Here is a 16957-nt window from a genome sequence, read left to right on the forward strand (position 1 = left end):
ACATCACTGAATGTCCGTAAACATAAGAAATGAGGTTTATTGCGATATTATTCATTATCATTTCTGTGCTTTCTCCTTCTTTTTTTTTTGTGTTCTACTCATCATGTTTTAAACAACAACCATCATTGAAACTGCTGCTTTGTTTCTTCCTCAGCGCCATATTCACATCCCAGTGAGCTTTTTCTTTAATTTGCGAGAAAATACACTGCAGGCGGTTATTAACTACTGGACAGTTTTGCTATTTTTTAACAATTTTTTTTCAATATTTATTCATAAACCGAAATGAGTTATGTCACTTATGATTTGAAAATGATAAAATAAAGTGTCGAAGTTACTGTTTTAATTAAAGATATTAAATATTATATTTTCCTCTTTTGGGGGGGGGGAATAGTGATTTGTATTGCATTGTAAATTGTATTATACACCCTCTGTCCAAAAAGAAACCGATCTTTTCGAAAATAGAAGACACTAGTGGCGACACCTGTTGTATCTTTTTGTTATCGAAAGCGACTACCTTCATTAATGTTGTATCAATTGTTTATGACATTTGTTTCATTAGAAGCCGAGTTATAGTGCTAAGAGTGACAGTGTGTTTTGACGAAACCGTCAGTCGTCACGATATTCATGCTGTACGGGACGAATTCTCGCTATCAATCGCTTCAAACGTTCGAGATAAAACTCACCATTGGCCTTTTGGCCAGGCGGAACGAATTCTTTGTGGATAATGCCCTTGAAATCGTAGAAACAAATCAACATTGTCTTTACTTTTGACTTCTCCAAGCGACTTTTTTTCAGATGCCCCTCTTCTGGTGGTCTCCACTCAGCACTCTGGCGCTTTGTTTCAGGCTCACACGCAATTTACAGACATAGAATACCAGTTGTGGTGGTGGTGGTGGTGGAGGTGGGCGGTAGATTGCGTTGATGGAGATTATTCGTAGTAGAGGTTTGGTGCAGTGGTTGAGACAGTTGTATCAGTTGAGACAGTTGTAGGTGTCCTCCGGCGATGAGTCTTCGGACTCCTTGGAGGTGTCAGGAATAATAATAATAATAATACTCAAAACACCATGTTTCGTCACCATTACGATTGTTTCAAGGAAGTGTGATTACGAGCAGTTTTAATGAGGTCCTTGCAGTGTTCAATTTGATTCATTTTTTGGTCGTCGGTCAACTTGTGGAGTACAAATCGCGAATTCAATTTACGAAGGCCCAAACTCTCGATCAAAATCTCGTGCACAGTTGATTTTGGAATCCTCAATTCATCTTCAATCAATCTTACTGACGATTTCGGGTTTTCTTTGATGAAATCGCACACTTTTTGGATCTTAACTTTGCTCAGTCCAGTTTTTTTGGACGGCCCGTCTTTTCGTCGTCCTCAAGCGTCTCACGACCACTTTAAAATAGCTTACACCACTAGTAAACTTGAGTACTGGATAATCATTCATCATCGTATGCTTTTTGAACTCATTTTCCGACCGTTCCTCAAAACGCATTGTTACTCTTGGTACTATAATCCAGCTTCTAATGAAACAAATGTCAATTTGTTGTATCAACACTAACGAAGGCTTCCGCTTTCGACAACAAAAAGATACAACAGGTGGCGTCGCTAGTTTCTTCTATTTTCAAAAAGTTCGGTTTCGTTTTGGACAGAGGGTGTATATTTAGCTATATCTACAGTATCGTATTTTAATACGCTTATAACAAATATGAACAAAAAGCACTTTTTTGTCCATTCGGTGCAAATAAAGAAAGGAAATTGTTTATTACTTTTTTACTCATTAATGCTTTGGATCTGATTGGAATATCTCGGGATAACGTTTGACCACTTGTCATAAAAGGAAACGATCTTAGATAATAAGGATGCATTTCTTAACCGTATTCCTGTATAATGACACGAATCATCATCTGAGATGAACATGTGGAGGTTCAATCGTCATGGCCTTGTTGACTAAGATGAGCATCTCCAACCACCAGGCTGCGAGTTTGAATCCTACTTTGGGATTAGATGATGCTGAATGCTCTTTGTGTTTGCTTTTCACTTGAGGGGTTAAATCGCTGCTTATTGGAGGTCCAAATTGGCTCGGAAAAGTCACTTGTTTTGTCTATATACAGCAAAGTGTTCTGAATGATGTAACTCTCATACTTCCAAAGTACTCGCTTTAATGTACTGTACGCTTACAACCTTTGGCAGGTGTAGAATCCACATAACAAAACACGAACATAAATTTCGTTGCCTAATTTTCCATTATTTTTTTCTTAGATCGATTTGACAAAATTTAAAAGTGAACTGAATTATTCTCAGCGCCAATAAAAATGATCCGATAGAAACTAAAATTCAATAACATGAACATACTGAACTGTGCATCCTAAGTGTCGGTCTGGTTGGTCGAGAATTTAATTTTTCAGCTCTCCAACCAACCAGCTAGAGATTCCATAAACGACCATCATGAATATGGAGGTATTGTGAATGTGGTTTAGGGGGAAGATAATTTGATCTCTCGGTGCAAGCTCACCAATTATTAGATGCCGAAGAGGCACGTGTGTGTGTGTGTGTGAGTGAGAGAGAGAGAGAGAGAGAGAGAGAGAGAGAGCAGAGGTCAAGAAAAAGCAATCTGTTGATATTCTTTTGAAAGAGCTGGCGGAGGTTATACTTTTGACAATTCCTTCACGGGGAAGACTGTTCCACAGAACAGAGCTTAATGGACTACGAGATGAATGGGGTAGAAGGTTTGGTAAGTTAGCAATTCAGATAAAAGAATGTTTAGCAACTCTTGCTTGTGTTATATGTGCTATCTTGATCACAAGCCAGCATCTGCCTTGTGATCAAGGCAGATGCTGGCTCTACTGCCCAAAGAAGATGTAGGAAAAGACTCATTGCAGAAACTGGAAGCCTGCGAGACAGAGGCTGGAGAGAGAGTGTGAGATGGCTCGTCAATTGACCAACCTGCCCTCTGCTGAACACCGAGAATTTTTAGAGGTTTTAGGCGCATCACTGCAAATACGTGACGAGTGCTCTAAGGCTGGACAGATTTGGAATTTGTACGTAGCGTTTGTACAGAAGAAAAGTAATGTTTTGATGTAAAAAAGATGCCAAGTTTTGATGGACGTCAAGGATAACAAAGAATTGATTATTCAAAGAAATACCATAGTAATGGTCAGTCCAAGAAGGGTGATTCTGTCTTGTCTGTTGAGGTTAGCATTATCCAAGGTGAGTAGAGAAGAATCAAGTTTGTTTTAGAGAAAAAAAAGAAACTGTTTGGGAAACATCGAAGGAGACCAGGTTGTTGTTTCCCCCACCCAACGAAGGATGGTGTGTTAAGGGCACTATTGTAGATTTTGAATATGAGAGCTCAAAAGAGAAACCACTCATGCGAAGTTTCTCGTATGAGTGGACAGTGTTATCATCAGCAACACTGCGGATGGAGGTTTGAGGTCCAAGATCGTTTATGTAAAAGGAAGGGTGGGTGAAATAACAGCCTTCAGAAACACCTGCATTAGTCAAAAATGATTGAAGACAGAACATCTTACATTACATGCATAAAAGGACTTGAGAGAGAAAACTGCAATCCAGTTACAGTAAAAAAGGGAGGAGGCAGACTAAGTGGCAATTTGCTGAGAATTCTCAATGCCAAGCTGAGCACTGCATAATGTAAAATAAAGGTGTTACTTCAGGAGCATATCTCCTGAACTGAAACCTTTCCTTCTAGTATCACGATTGTTCAAGATTCTTCTCTATCGAAAGGTCAGAGGAAACGTGAGACCTAATCCAGATATACTAAAGGTGATTTACCTTGGTTCTTTATGCAAGATCTAGATAAGAAAGCTAATGCCACGAGGCCAGGTTTTTACGTAAATATTGCTATGCTGCCAGATATCTGGGTTAGACAGGGATGAGAACATATGGGCGGATATTAAGCCCATAGCTTTTTGAAGGGACCGTAACGTACTAGTTCTATTGATGTATGAAGAGTTCTTTATATTTAACACTTATATTTAGTCTCTCTGTTAATAATTAATTTTTGTAACGTTGTAAGCATAGAGATAGGCTATTAATGGAGCTAGAGTGTCATCTCAAGTCACTTAAGATTTTTTTTTCTTGGAACTACCTCGGACGTTTCTTGAAAAACGTCTACTTGGATATCGGAAGGACTTTGGAACAAAATGGGAAATGAAAACCTTCATTCCAATGTGGATAAAGTTTGTCCCAAGATATTAACAAGAGTATCTGGATGTGAAGAATGGCAATAGTAGTCTGATCGTAGAAATGAAGGTTAATGATTTTGTTTGAGTGGTTTCCAAAGATTATAGTCATGAATGGTTGACGGGAGGGAGAGAGGGTTCCACTGGAGATGAAAGCTGTATGAGATTGTAAAATGAATTACAAAGAGAGGGGTTACCTCGATAGTTATTTCTAAATGGAAGAAGAACTGATCAACAAAAGCAGAATATTGGATGAGTGGAGAGGACTGTCAGGTATTCTTTTTGGTAGATGGATAATTCGCTTTGCGTAAGGTAAATACCTCACTGTCTCTTTCATTTTAGTTGAAGTTGCTGAAACAGTTGCTATTACAAGAAATCCAGCTTCAAGGATAAGAAGTCATTAATGGTTTTCAGAAATGGAGAAGCGGCATAAACACAACAGATGAATTTAAATGCAGCAAGGAAATCTTAATACATAATTCACAAAAAAAGATATTCGAGATTTGGCATTCTCTGCCAAGGAATATCAGACTGCACAAGAGCGAAACTCAAGATTTTGCAGTCGTCCTAGTGTTGTGGTGGTTGTTTCACCAACTGAGCATCTCCTTCAGCTAAGAATATATTCTTTGATAGCAAGAAAGCCCGATGATAGCACCGATGACCTTTGGTGGAAATATACTTCACCTCGAGAAGGAGAAGCAGGATTAATTTGACCTGGACAGGCGGCACATCGCTGACCTGTTGCATGAAAACGAATTGGATGAAGTATCTTTCAGGCATAACTTCAACATGGCTTCTGTACCTTTTTTCCTTTGAAGCGAAAATTGGAACGACTCGACAAATTTTTATAAGAATTTCTGCCAGAGTTTGCCAGTAACTGTCTTAGAGGTGGGTGGTCAGGAGTCCAGTGGGCACTTGTTCATTTAAGGACACTGCGCGACAGATCAGAAATTTTGTCGTTAACTATTTCTGCCGTTCTGTTTTCATTATTGCAAAATAAACAAAGGTTTAAGATAAACGAAACAAATGATAAACTATTTTAACTAATTCGTTATATATCAGATAAAATAATAACAAACCTTAGTTCAGTGTACGCTTTGTTTTCTGTCAGAATAAAATAGGATACAAATTTAATGGGATAATAAATACTGGGAAAAAGGTTTACATCCTCTCCAAACCAAATATGTAATAATTCCCGAGTTTGGAAAATTAAGATGTGGAAGAAAAGAATGGTGAAAACGCAGAAGGTTTTCGTTTTGTTCGTTTAAATAATGTGGAATGACAAATACACAATACGATAAGTGTAAGGTTGAAGTATTATTAAAGGAAAAAGAATGGAAATGAAGGTAATAAAAAATGAAGTTGGGAAGGATTTGGTGATGACACTCGGTTCCTATTACATTATAAAATGTCGAGCACGTCGCACCGTCCAGAGAGAAGTTTAAAAAATGCAACAGAACTGCTGAGAAAACACATTCATTTGATCTCATTCGCCAACAACTCTCTGAATCTGTGACGGACTACAAAATTCATTTTGGCACAAAACCTCGTTTCGTAAAATAACTGCGGTGATTAAGACAAGGAGGGTGCTTATAATTCCATCCTTTTCACTGATAAAATTCAGATTGAAAATACGAAACTAAACTATCCATAAAAAAACGCTGTAATCAAAACTCGAGTCTGTTGTTTATAACAAGCAGTAAATAAACTAGAATTTCCATTCTGATTGCGCCGTCTTTCTTCGCTACCGTTTTCGTTTCTTGTAATAATCTTCCGTTTGTGTTTGTTTTGTTTTCTTGACATGAAATAACTAAGCGTGGGTTTGTTTTCGGTTTTTCTTCGATTAGTATGCATTTATAAATTCAAGGAAGATTGCGTATGACGCAAAGAGCTGCTATGCAAATGAGGCAGATGACGTTTTCGAAACACCTCCTTCATTCTGGAGTGAAATGGCGCATTGAAAAGAGTTTAATGGTTTTAATGAATGCGATCCCCCCAAACACCCAATTTTCTGTGCTGATAAAGATTGTTTATAACGCACCAATCAATGCGAAGCATCATCGTTGCCTTAACTGTTAGTTTTTTTTGTTAGATTAACTGCAGGGTTAAATTTGTGCTTTGGCTGTCGTGTACAGATAAACACTGTAATGTGTTTGCTGTTACTTAAATAAACATAAGAATAATAATGTTTATTTAAGTATGGAATCGATCAAGGTTATTTAAAGAACGATAAAAAAATGTCGAAATTCCATTATCGATTGTGGAGACAAGTTTAGGTGTACGAAAAAAATCAGTAATAGTTAATGGTTAAGAGTTATCGTGTCACAAAAAATAGTAAAAATATTTGTGTTCGAAAAACGTTACCTGTGATGAAACCGTACACGAGAAATTTGAAGGCCAAAAATGCACCTGAAACTTTCATCACAGAACAGCCCGGAAAAGCGAACAAAACGGCATCGTGTCGTATTGAAACATCACTGCCAATCAATGAAAAATGAACCGGATTCAAACCACATTCGTTAGTTGTTAACGCATATGAAATTTTATGAAATGTGGTACTCGGGGGATCTATTAACAGAATTTGTCCATTCGTTTCAGTTTTGTTTTCAGTTAGACAATTTTAATGATAAAATTATGTGCAGCAGCAGATTTTCTTCGTGCACCGTAGCGCATAAGCTGTGGATCTTGTTCTCCAGTAACTCCTGTCTTTCGCAATTGATTCTGGTGCTGGTCTCCCAACCAGCCATGTTGCTTTCCTCATCCGTGATTCTTTGCCAAAATATTTTGGGTCTTCTCCCGTTTTCCATGTCAAAGCTATACTTGCAATCTCCCTTGTCCTTCCTTGTCCATTCTCAATACATATCTAATCAATTTTGCATTTTATTTCACTGTCAATACTTTTTTTTCTGTCTATTTGTATGACTCATTTGTTATGCGTTGTGGCCAAAATTATTTTTAATATTTTACACAATTAAACACTTTGTTTGAAAAGTAACTAATTCATTTTTCTCTTTCGTTTTCACTTCCATGTCTCTGATTAATAAATAATAATGCATCTCATGATCGCCACGTATTATTCGATCTTCAGAAAGCATGTTTGCTTTTGTCAATCTTTGAGTTATATCCGTGGCAGTTCCGCCATCACTATCTATTGGCCCCCAAGTATGTAAAATTCTTAACTTCTACTACATGTTGATCGATTTTAATTTCTTTTGTCATTTGTTGTTCAGTTTTAAAACTTTTCTTCGTTATCAACAACTGCTCCAACACAAACTATCAGGTTATATCAGACATATCAAAGCTCTTTGTTTCTTTCTACCTTCCCCAAATTCTTTCTTCGTGAATACTGTTCTATCTCAAGTTTCTTTTTCTTCTTCTTAGTTCTCTTCTGTGTTCTCTCCACCTTTTCTGTGCTCTTCCTGTTGGTCTCTTTTCCGAAATTTCATTTCATACATTCTTCTTCTTCTTCTTCTGGGTATTCTTTTTAAATTCATGATCATTAACTGTCGCAACCACTTCAAGCAAATTTCACGAGCATTTCTTCAACGCTTTTATCCTAAATTATTCCTAATATCCATATATGTTTTTTATTTTCTTTCATTATTATTTGCCAGTAATGTCTTTAAAACTTTCATCTACACTGCTTGTATTCCATTCGTGTCTTTTTATTCTTCTTTTTGCTGAAAAAGTCAAAATGAGCAAAAGGTAACTTTGTTAATCAAAAGCTTCAACTTCAGTGGGGCTTCGCTGACATAGTAGACTACTTAGATTGTGAAAAATTATTTGTCCCACTGAAATTCTCCTAATTATCTCCTGGTCTAAATTTCCATCGCTAAATAGTACACGTTCTAAATATTTGCAGTTTTCACTAGTCTTCAAGACTTGCCTATTGAGCCTAACATCGTTGCCTTCTACATATTATATATGATTTAAAACTTGTCCCCTTTCTTGCTATTAACATGCAACCCGTAGTTCTGTGTCACGCTGTTCGATTTGTCCAGTTTCTTCTGTAGCTCTTCTGAATGTGCCCAAATCGCCACATCATCTTCAAACACGACTGCTTCTCTTTTCGGGTCATTAACCATATCTTAGACACTGTTCATCAGTACAATGAATATCAATGGAGATACCTCCTTATCGAAGTCCGTCATCAAGTGTAAATCACTCCAAATTCTTCATCATGACTGTTTCTTCTCTCCTACACCTGTCCTGTCTTTTCCATATTTTCCGAATCTTTTCCCCATTGCACTCAAATCAAAGGATTTTCCAACCAAAACAACGCCATAAGTTAGCTTTTCCAAATTCCCGCTATCTTTCCATTTCTCTTACAGCAAAAATCAAATTAACTGTTGATCGTCCTTTTCTGAAACCAAGCTGTCCTTCTCTAAGATCTTCCTCTATTTCACTCCATTCCTGTTGTCAATATCCTTTGATAAGCACCTTATCAGTGACGTAAAGCCATTCCTCTATAGTTACTGCACTCCCTTGTCCTTTAAGTCTAACTTTTCAATTTTATGCACTGCTTCTGTGCATGTGTGTTTTTACATAAAAGCATTTCTTCTGTATGATCTTCCAGATGTGACACAGGATTCCACTGAATTCCTCTTCTTACACCTGTAACTTTTCTCATGATCCAATCAATGACTTTGTTAAAGAGTAAACAAGACATTACACAATCCTGTCTCACATCAGACCTTATCTCGAACGATTCGAATGTTGCATGCTGTGCGGCAACACAACTTGTTACTTCCTTTATACATTTCTTTGATTATTCCACATATTTGTCAGGAATTCGGTTAGTTTGAATTTCTCTCTTATTTCTTTGTTTTATTTTCTTTTTATTTATATTATTTTCTTTGTCACCTAGTACTATTTTCCAATGTTTCTTAAGATTGCAGCACTTTTGTGCTTTTTCTTCTTCTTCCCACGTAATTTCACTCCTTCCTGACCTTTTAATTCTCTAAAAGCGGCAGTTTCGAACAGCATTTTAAGTTTATGCCTTCCTTCTATGAATTTCCATACGTTGTTGAATAAGCAATCTTTCTTTTCTTTTTCTAAACATTCTTTCCATCTCATTATCTAAACGTTTCCCATCTTCTTTCTATCGTGTCTTCCGGACCGTCTTCTTTATGCTTTCTGGTTTCATTCTCCAAAATTTGAAATCAAATATAAACTGAAGGCATTTTAAGTCAGTCTAAATTAAAGTGCCCTCGGTTTATTTTCTTATTCTTGCAGAGCTTCAAGTTCAACTGTCACTGATTAATGATCCGATCATACATCGACTACTCGACCTGCTTTAACACGTTCATTGCCAATCACGCGATATCGCGCGATGCGAGTTCTCACCAAACGGTCGATCACGCGTTATCGCGTGGACGTCGCTAACTAAATAAAAAAATTAAAAAAATTTGGCCACCACACGAAATTCCAATTTTCAGCTTGGCAATGAAAGTGTTAACATCAAAAAGTGTACTTTTAAAATCCCCTTCATTACAATATGATCCTTTTGGTTTTTACCATCTGGCCCACGTCATATATCTTTATGTGTAAATAAGCTTCCTCCTATTACAAAAAGTTTGTTACAAGAAGGCCATTCATTACACAAAATGCTACCAATAAATCATCATTCTCATTTCTTTGGCCACGTACTTCCTTATGTACTGCCCATTTATCTTAATCTTGTCTTCTGCCAGCTTCAGCAGTATATCGTCCATAAGAATAATCGTGTCATGCATCGGTATTTGTTCCGTACGATTCTGCAATTCATCATAAAAGATCTCTCTTCCTTCAATATGCTTATCGGGTTGTTGGTGCAAAAACCTGTATGATGGTTAATTTAATAGTCTTGAATATAACTGGCCATTTATTATTCGATCACGTTTAAGCTTCCATCAATATAAACTACCCTTCTGTCATGTTTTTCATCAAATTCTGAACACGTTTATTTCATATTCATCTATAAGTCTCCCTTTTCATTAAGTTTTCTTGATCTCAACTGCTTCAAAGATTCATGTAGATAGTCTATCCCAGGCGGGGCTATGAATTGGTCTCTTCATAAAGAAAGCCATTGGGATGAGAATAATTTTATGATGATCTATTTTCACAATCTTATTACTCATTTTACAACTCGCACCAGCTTAGAACTAGCGCTAGCGGCTCTAATGCTTGAAGAAGGTGGTTTAGGTTCAGATGTGCCGATCGCCTTTACACTGTTCAACTAAACATCAGTTTAATCACAGCCTGTTAGATCAATTTAGTTGCGATTCATTAGCATCTCTGCGGCTTTGATCTCCTCGTATTAACTACCTCTCCTCCTCCTCCTCACTCATATTCGACTCCTCTATATCGGTAGTTTGTACAAGCTATTAGAGTTTAGTACAGTACTAGAGTTGGCTCAGTAATGATTGTCATAACAACAGAGGTTTGCAATTTGTGCAGCATATTTCAACATGATAATTTTACTTGAAACCGTTCATAATATAAAGATGCCTGCTGCCGTGTAAAACACATGTAAAATTAATTACTGAAAATTTAGTTCATTTAAGTTGAACGAAGCTTTTATTGAGCTCTTTGTTCGATTAGCTTTTTTCCGATGCACACGTAACAACAAATTTATAGCCAGAATTCTAAAACAATATGTGAGTTTGCTTCCTCTGATTTACATCTTGGTAGGATAATGGAAATTAACACCAGGTTGCGCCACTCTCGTTTACTCTATGTTGCAATGAGGTGACATTGATATTGTTGCCTTGCGAGTTCAATAATTTACGAGTATACAGCTCCATAATCTTGTTCGCTGAGGTCAGACGATGGTGATGAAAACTGTATCTGAACAGACTTTCTCACACGTTGTTGGTGCACTGACTGATCAATACTATTACAGACTGTAAACGTGAACACACTTGGTTGATTTCAGTGTTTAAACGTGCTTCTCATGGGAAATGTGAAAACGTCAAGTATGCAATGCAATTTTGTTTGTAAATGATGAGAACCTCTCAGCACTCTAATGAATTGGAGTAACCATCAAGAGTGACATTTGGTGTCAACTGACGACATCGGGATATCAGACGAGCTTGAACTTTTGTTTTAATGCAAATGCATACGCCCTGGTTTTTTTAAAACTTTTGAAAATTTCACATTTTTATTGCTAAAAATCATGACAAACAACAAAGACACATTATGTGTGCATATGTTGTTTAACATATGATTTTTACACGATGCATGTTCAAGTAAATATCGTGTAAAATATAATTACCGTAAATATTAAAGTTATGTGGAATGAATTTGCTGTCGTAGAGTCCTTAGATATTTTTTTCCAGTGAGTTAACTTAATGTCAGCATGGCAAACTTTCTTATGAATTTTGACATAAAAATTTACAAATAGGAAAATAAAAATTAACACTAGGCGGCGTTACTTGCTGAAGATTTTATGGAACTTATTTCTGTTGTCGTAAAATGTGAAATCAGTTTATAATTGTAACAGTGATTTTGGAATCGATTCCAGGGATATCTGATTCGTTTCAAAGTTCTTAGCCAATTGAAGAACTCTTTTATTTACTCTTCAGACAAGGATTTTGCCAGTTTTATTCGACAGAATGTAATGCTTTGAATAGTTCAAAGTAAATATACGAAAAACGAATGCTTAATTTCTTCTACGTTTATTTTTCGCGGGAGGGTCAGTATTATCGGTTGTTAAAGTTATTCTAAACATGTGTCTTGCACGCTTCAAGATGCTCGCGGTGGGATTCGAACCCAGCGGTCGTAGGTTGGTGAGCAAAGACGTTGCCCTATTGGCCAGCTGCTCCTTATTATCCCAGGGTTCTTATTTGCGGCAAGCATCTTAAAATGAAATCTCCAATTATCTCATTCGATAGAGTGAGGTGCTCAAAACAATACCGAAGCTTAGCAACGTGCACCGAATGGATTAAATTGTGAATTCTGCGCACGACTCTTCGATTTCTGACGGGATATATTGCTAAGCGTCCGGAGATCTTTGATTAGTTTTGCATACGAAATGAAGCAAAACGCGATATCCAGAATTCAGATGACCTTCTCGGTCTTAAAGATCCTCCGGCTACATCCGACGCACCGTTTCGATACAGAGCAACCCGTTTGTATTCTAGAGGAAGAAGCCGTCAACTCCCCTTCTGCGTCATCGTAACACCAGCGCTGTACAAGCAGATAACACGGCAGTGAGCATCCATTTTTCTGTAGTTTGTTGAAGCTTTCTATCCATCTACAGGGCGTTCTTTCTCACTTGTGTCTTCTGTCGTTTCAGAGAATGCTTCAGAAGGGGAGGCGAAGTGAATGAATGTTCTCGTTCCATGTTGAAGAAGAAAAATCACGTGACACACATTTGGGAGCAATGAGTGCGTCCTAATGTGCCAGATAAATATCCCCAGCACTCTCACTTTAGTGAGAACCATAAAAAGAAAATAAATTATGCAACAGAGAAGAATCTAAATACATCCGTTGTATAATTACAACCAACGACATCGCATCTGGTAATTTGCATGCGTTCTTTGTCCTGTTTGGGACAGTAAAACTCAACATTCTTCGCCGGAGAGACAGAATTTGAACCAGAACACAAAGGGAGTGTTATTATTGCAACTACGTGATAATAAATGTGGAAATGATTCCCCCCTCCCATAGTAGTTCAAAAATTAAACTTTTTTTTAATAAAAATGTGATTCATTCGTTATATTGTTTAAAAATGAACCGATTTTGGAGTCGAGGCTTCGATGACGTCTTTGCAAATTAAACAGTAATGTAAATTGGGTTGCTATGATAGTCAACATTGCGAGGTAGACAAACAGTTCCTTGTGCATAAAGGGTGGAGCGGATATTTCTGGCTGACGTGATTGCGTTCATCTGCAAAGTAAAGTTATCCCTGCTCCGTAAAGAGCTCTGTACAACGAGACTCATAACTTACACGCGCTCATCTGTCTACTCTCACATCAACTAAACTTTAGACGAATGTTCTTCTGTCGGAAGATGCTGAGGATTACTTTTTATTCTTCCGAAATCATTCCCGTACACGCAATACGAGTGTCTGTACTTTGCCGTAGTCATTACCTCAATAATGCGCCAGTACTTGACGCACAATTTTGGATTCCAGCGTCTCGGTTCCGTACAGGATGTTTCCATGGAAATATGACATTTTAAAAGTCACGCGAATAAAACGAGGTCATTTAAAAGCCCTCGGCATAGAGCACCTGCTGGTACCTTCCTGGAGTGCAGTATAAAATTCTTAATTCTATCCCGCCCCCTTCGAATGCTGTTTCCAAGCAACGTACTTCAACCGATTACTTCGTACAATGCGTTGCATTGGCGTTTCCGACAGTAGCAGAACAGTTCTTTACCCCCCCCCGGACTGCCATATATTCTTCTCCATCACGTGAGCTGCTCCCATTGTCCCTCCGGTCGCTAAGAATTGTGTCAATGCAGAAAGATGACGGACTACCGTCGATGATTGAATGAACGCGCCTGGCGAACAGCAGCGTTTCCCCATCTGCGCCGCCACTCCAGAACGCCGACACGTGTGTAACCAAACAGTGTCAACAGCTGGGTCACGGATTATTCGGAGACATCGTCGAAAATTCCTGGGGCATGTTGAAAATGCGTCGCCGTAACCGCTTCTTGCAGATCGGATGTGTCCGTAACTGACAGAGCGGAGAAACGTTGAACCTCCCATTACATAACGGACATTTTCATTGATGAAACGATCGCCTCCTCGGCTTTACTTTCGTACTGTTGACTCGTTTTCTGTCATTTTTTTAAAGCTTGGATACACGTAATCCTTTGTATGCATTTATTTATTTACTCACCAACACTTTTAAAAATGTAAGAAATCGCGCTTCCTTTAATCTAAAATGTCCTTCTACTTCGACTGTGCTTTGTTTATTCTTACTTAGTCTAAATCTGGCAGGAAAATGAGCCTGGATAGCCTCGATGGAGTTCATTAATCACTTTCCCTTTAGCAGTGCTTAGTGATGATGATTCAGATCGCCGTGAACGTTCTCTGCTAACATTTACCTATCGCAGAGAGCATAAATTAATTCAAACACACTGCTCTCTCACCCACCCTCCCTCCCTCCTTTTACTCATCTGTTTAATCCTGTGACGATGTTCCTCCGATCAGTAGGTCCAAGGATGAGCAGGGAATATCTGTGACCAACGCATCCCTCTCTCTGTAGGAAACTGCGCACCCTTCGAAGCCTCTTGTTTCCATTATGATGTGCATGCGATGTATTTCAGTGGCATGAGAAGACACGCAGCTGTTGGAACTACGTCACACACACACAGAAAGAGAGAGGCATGGGCCGTCATTGAAGCCATTAATGACAATTCCTTTGTCACGAGGTTAGCCAGTGGGCGTCCCAATGGAGAGATCTATTTGTGGTGACGCAGTGCGTGTTGTTTCTTTTTAGTCAACTGAGTTTCGATTGGAAAGAAGATAAAAAAAATTTGATTCTACAAATATAAAATTGCGGTTGGCTTGTGTTCTTACAACTGCAACTGAATCTTGTGCTATAGGCGAACAGACCACAATAATTAAAGTTGGTCTACAAAGCTTACAACATCCTGAATAACCCTGTTATAATACACAGTGGTATAGTAATAATAAAAAATCGGGGATTGTACAGAAAATCATAACGTGTGGGCATCGTTTTGAAAATGTTTTAGTCGATAATCCTTGAGATTTTTTGATTCTTTAAACTTCGAATTCCTTGATTTGGTTTGATTTCTAAACTACTCACATATTCTTAATACATATCAGTTGATGAGAATGGACATTTTTATAAGAACATCGGTGAAATATTTTAATAACCACTTAAAAAACGGAGTTAACTATAAATCTCAGACATCAAATCGAAGTACTAGAAATATTTCTTTAGCATTGGAATCTCTGAACCAACTGCAGAAAGCCTCAGCATCCGCAGAGCACTCAAGAAAGCATCCGCAGAGCACTCGATTCTTGAGTTAGGATTTCAAACGTACACATTCGTTTAAAAAAATTATTTTTTTAAATGAGTCCATCAGCTAAATATTTTTTCATTCATTTTCTAACCTTTAACGGTGTAAGGTTTTATAATCCCGCAACAGCGACCAAACAGAGAATGTCTTCAAACCACTTCAGGCCTCCAGTAAGGAAGACGCGATCTCAGATCAGATCCTCTCTTCCCCAAAAAACGTTTGAGTATTTTTCAATTCAATTCAACCCCTCATAGCAACGAAATCCTCCCATCGTCGGAACAAAGCTTGAAGGGGGGAGGGAATGAGGGACTCTCTAGTTCGTCTGCTCATAATTCATCCTCTAACGTTAATATTTCCTCAAATGAAATTTTCCTTTCATCCCTTCACCTTAGCATGGGAATCTCAGAAGAATGTGTCTTTGCGTGGGGGGAGATCGCAGATGGAAATCCACAACTAAGATGCAAATATTGATTATCTAATATTGAAAACATAATTTGCATACGCAACACAATCTCAACGCTGTCCTCTGGTTAAGCTTAAACAACAGCAATGTCATTTCCACCGTCTAAAGTACAAGGTTTTCCTTAATGCCAGACACCCGAGTTGTTAGTGACTGGATATGGGAGCTGCTCTCATTTCACTGCAGAACCAACACCATTTATGTCTACTAGCATTTGCGTTTTACTAATCAGTCGGTTGGTAAGTTCTGTCCAACATCTGAAGTTACGCGGATGAAGCGTTGGAAGAAGCTAGTGGGTTTTTCGCATTAGTCTCAGACCATTCGGGTCGATGTCCTATAACAGAGAGATTTCATTAATTAGTGAATTGAGATATAAAAAATGTGTCAACACGATCTGTAGGTCCGGTCTCACACAGGAAAGGAGTAGATATTTATCCCGCCAAAAGGGGAAAACAGACCAGGAGGATACACGCAACTTACACTCGTCTCATAGCCTTAACTGGACTATTTCCTATTTCTCCTCAACATTTTAATGGGCCACTTAGGTGTAATGCTTTGCCATCGTTACTTTTCTCCATCTGGCGTGAAGTGTACATCTGGACGTCTTAAATCTTTCGTTACCACGTTCATTTATCGTGGTCGGGCCTTCCTGGTTCAAACAGTCAAGTATGTTGACTGTAAAATAAAGTTTTCTCAGTATTTTCTTCGGAATGCTATATATTTTCTATTATCTTCCCTTTGATATCCTTCGGATATCAGTCATAGACGGTTTAAGTCTTATTTGCTTCTGTATAGTAATTCCAAATATACTCGACACGATGTGGCGTGCCTGGAGCAAGCATAGTAAGGGGGAGGGGTATCACTCGAACTCGTACGAGCACCAAAAAACGTTATCGACAAAAGAATTAAAAAAAATATTTCGACAGATCTTTTAATAGGTGGTACACAAAATGACAGTCTATTCAAAAGAGAAAAAGAATTTCCCCATAACAGACAAAAAGTAAAAAAAAAAAAAAAAAAAAAAAGTAGATTTCATTAAGAATGGTTCAGTTGCCTCCTAGTCTCATCACTTTCATGCCTTGGAGTTCCCCTGAGTCACATTTACTTTGAGTGCCAGCTCAGAAAGATCAAACCACGACTGCTCTACACGCCGTTAAGATGGAAGCAGGATTTGAAAGCAGTTCACGGATTTCCAACGAGCATTTCGGTTGATTGTCTAAGGGCTGTGTGGGTGTTCGAGGCTCTCTCGTTACACTGATTAATTCACGCAGCACAGGAATAAATGTGGACCAAGAACAAATACACCCCCCCCAAAGGGGGAAT

At 38.1% G+C, this 16957-nt stretch overlaps 1 protein-coding gene across 1 annotated transcript in view; it reads left to right on the forward strand.

Moving 5' to 3' along the window:
• The window catches only part of LOC150092510 (vesicular glutamate transporter 1-like), a 245880-nt gene that overhangs the window by 39344 nt on the left and 189579 nt on the right, over window positions 1-16957 (forward strand). The gene's annotated exons all lie outside the window — the stretch shown is intronic.

Source organism: Typopeltis vanoorti, chromosome 25, assembly GCF_054136105.1.
Source record: "Typopeltis vanoorti isolate ZY-2024b chromosome 25, IOZ_Tvanoo_1.0, whole genome shotgun sequence".
NCBI lineage: Eukaryota > Metazoa > Arthropoda > Arachnida > Uropygi > Thelyphonidae > Typopeltis > Typopeltis vanoorti.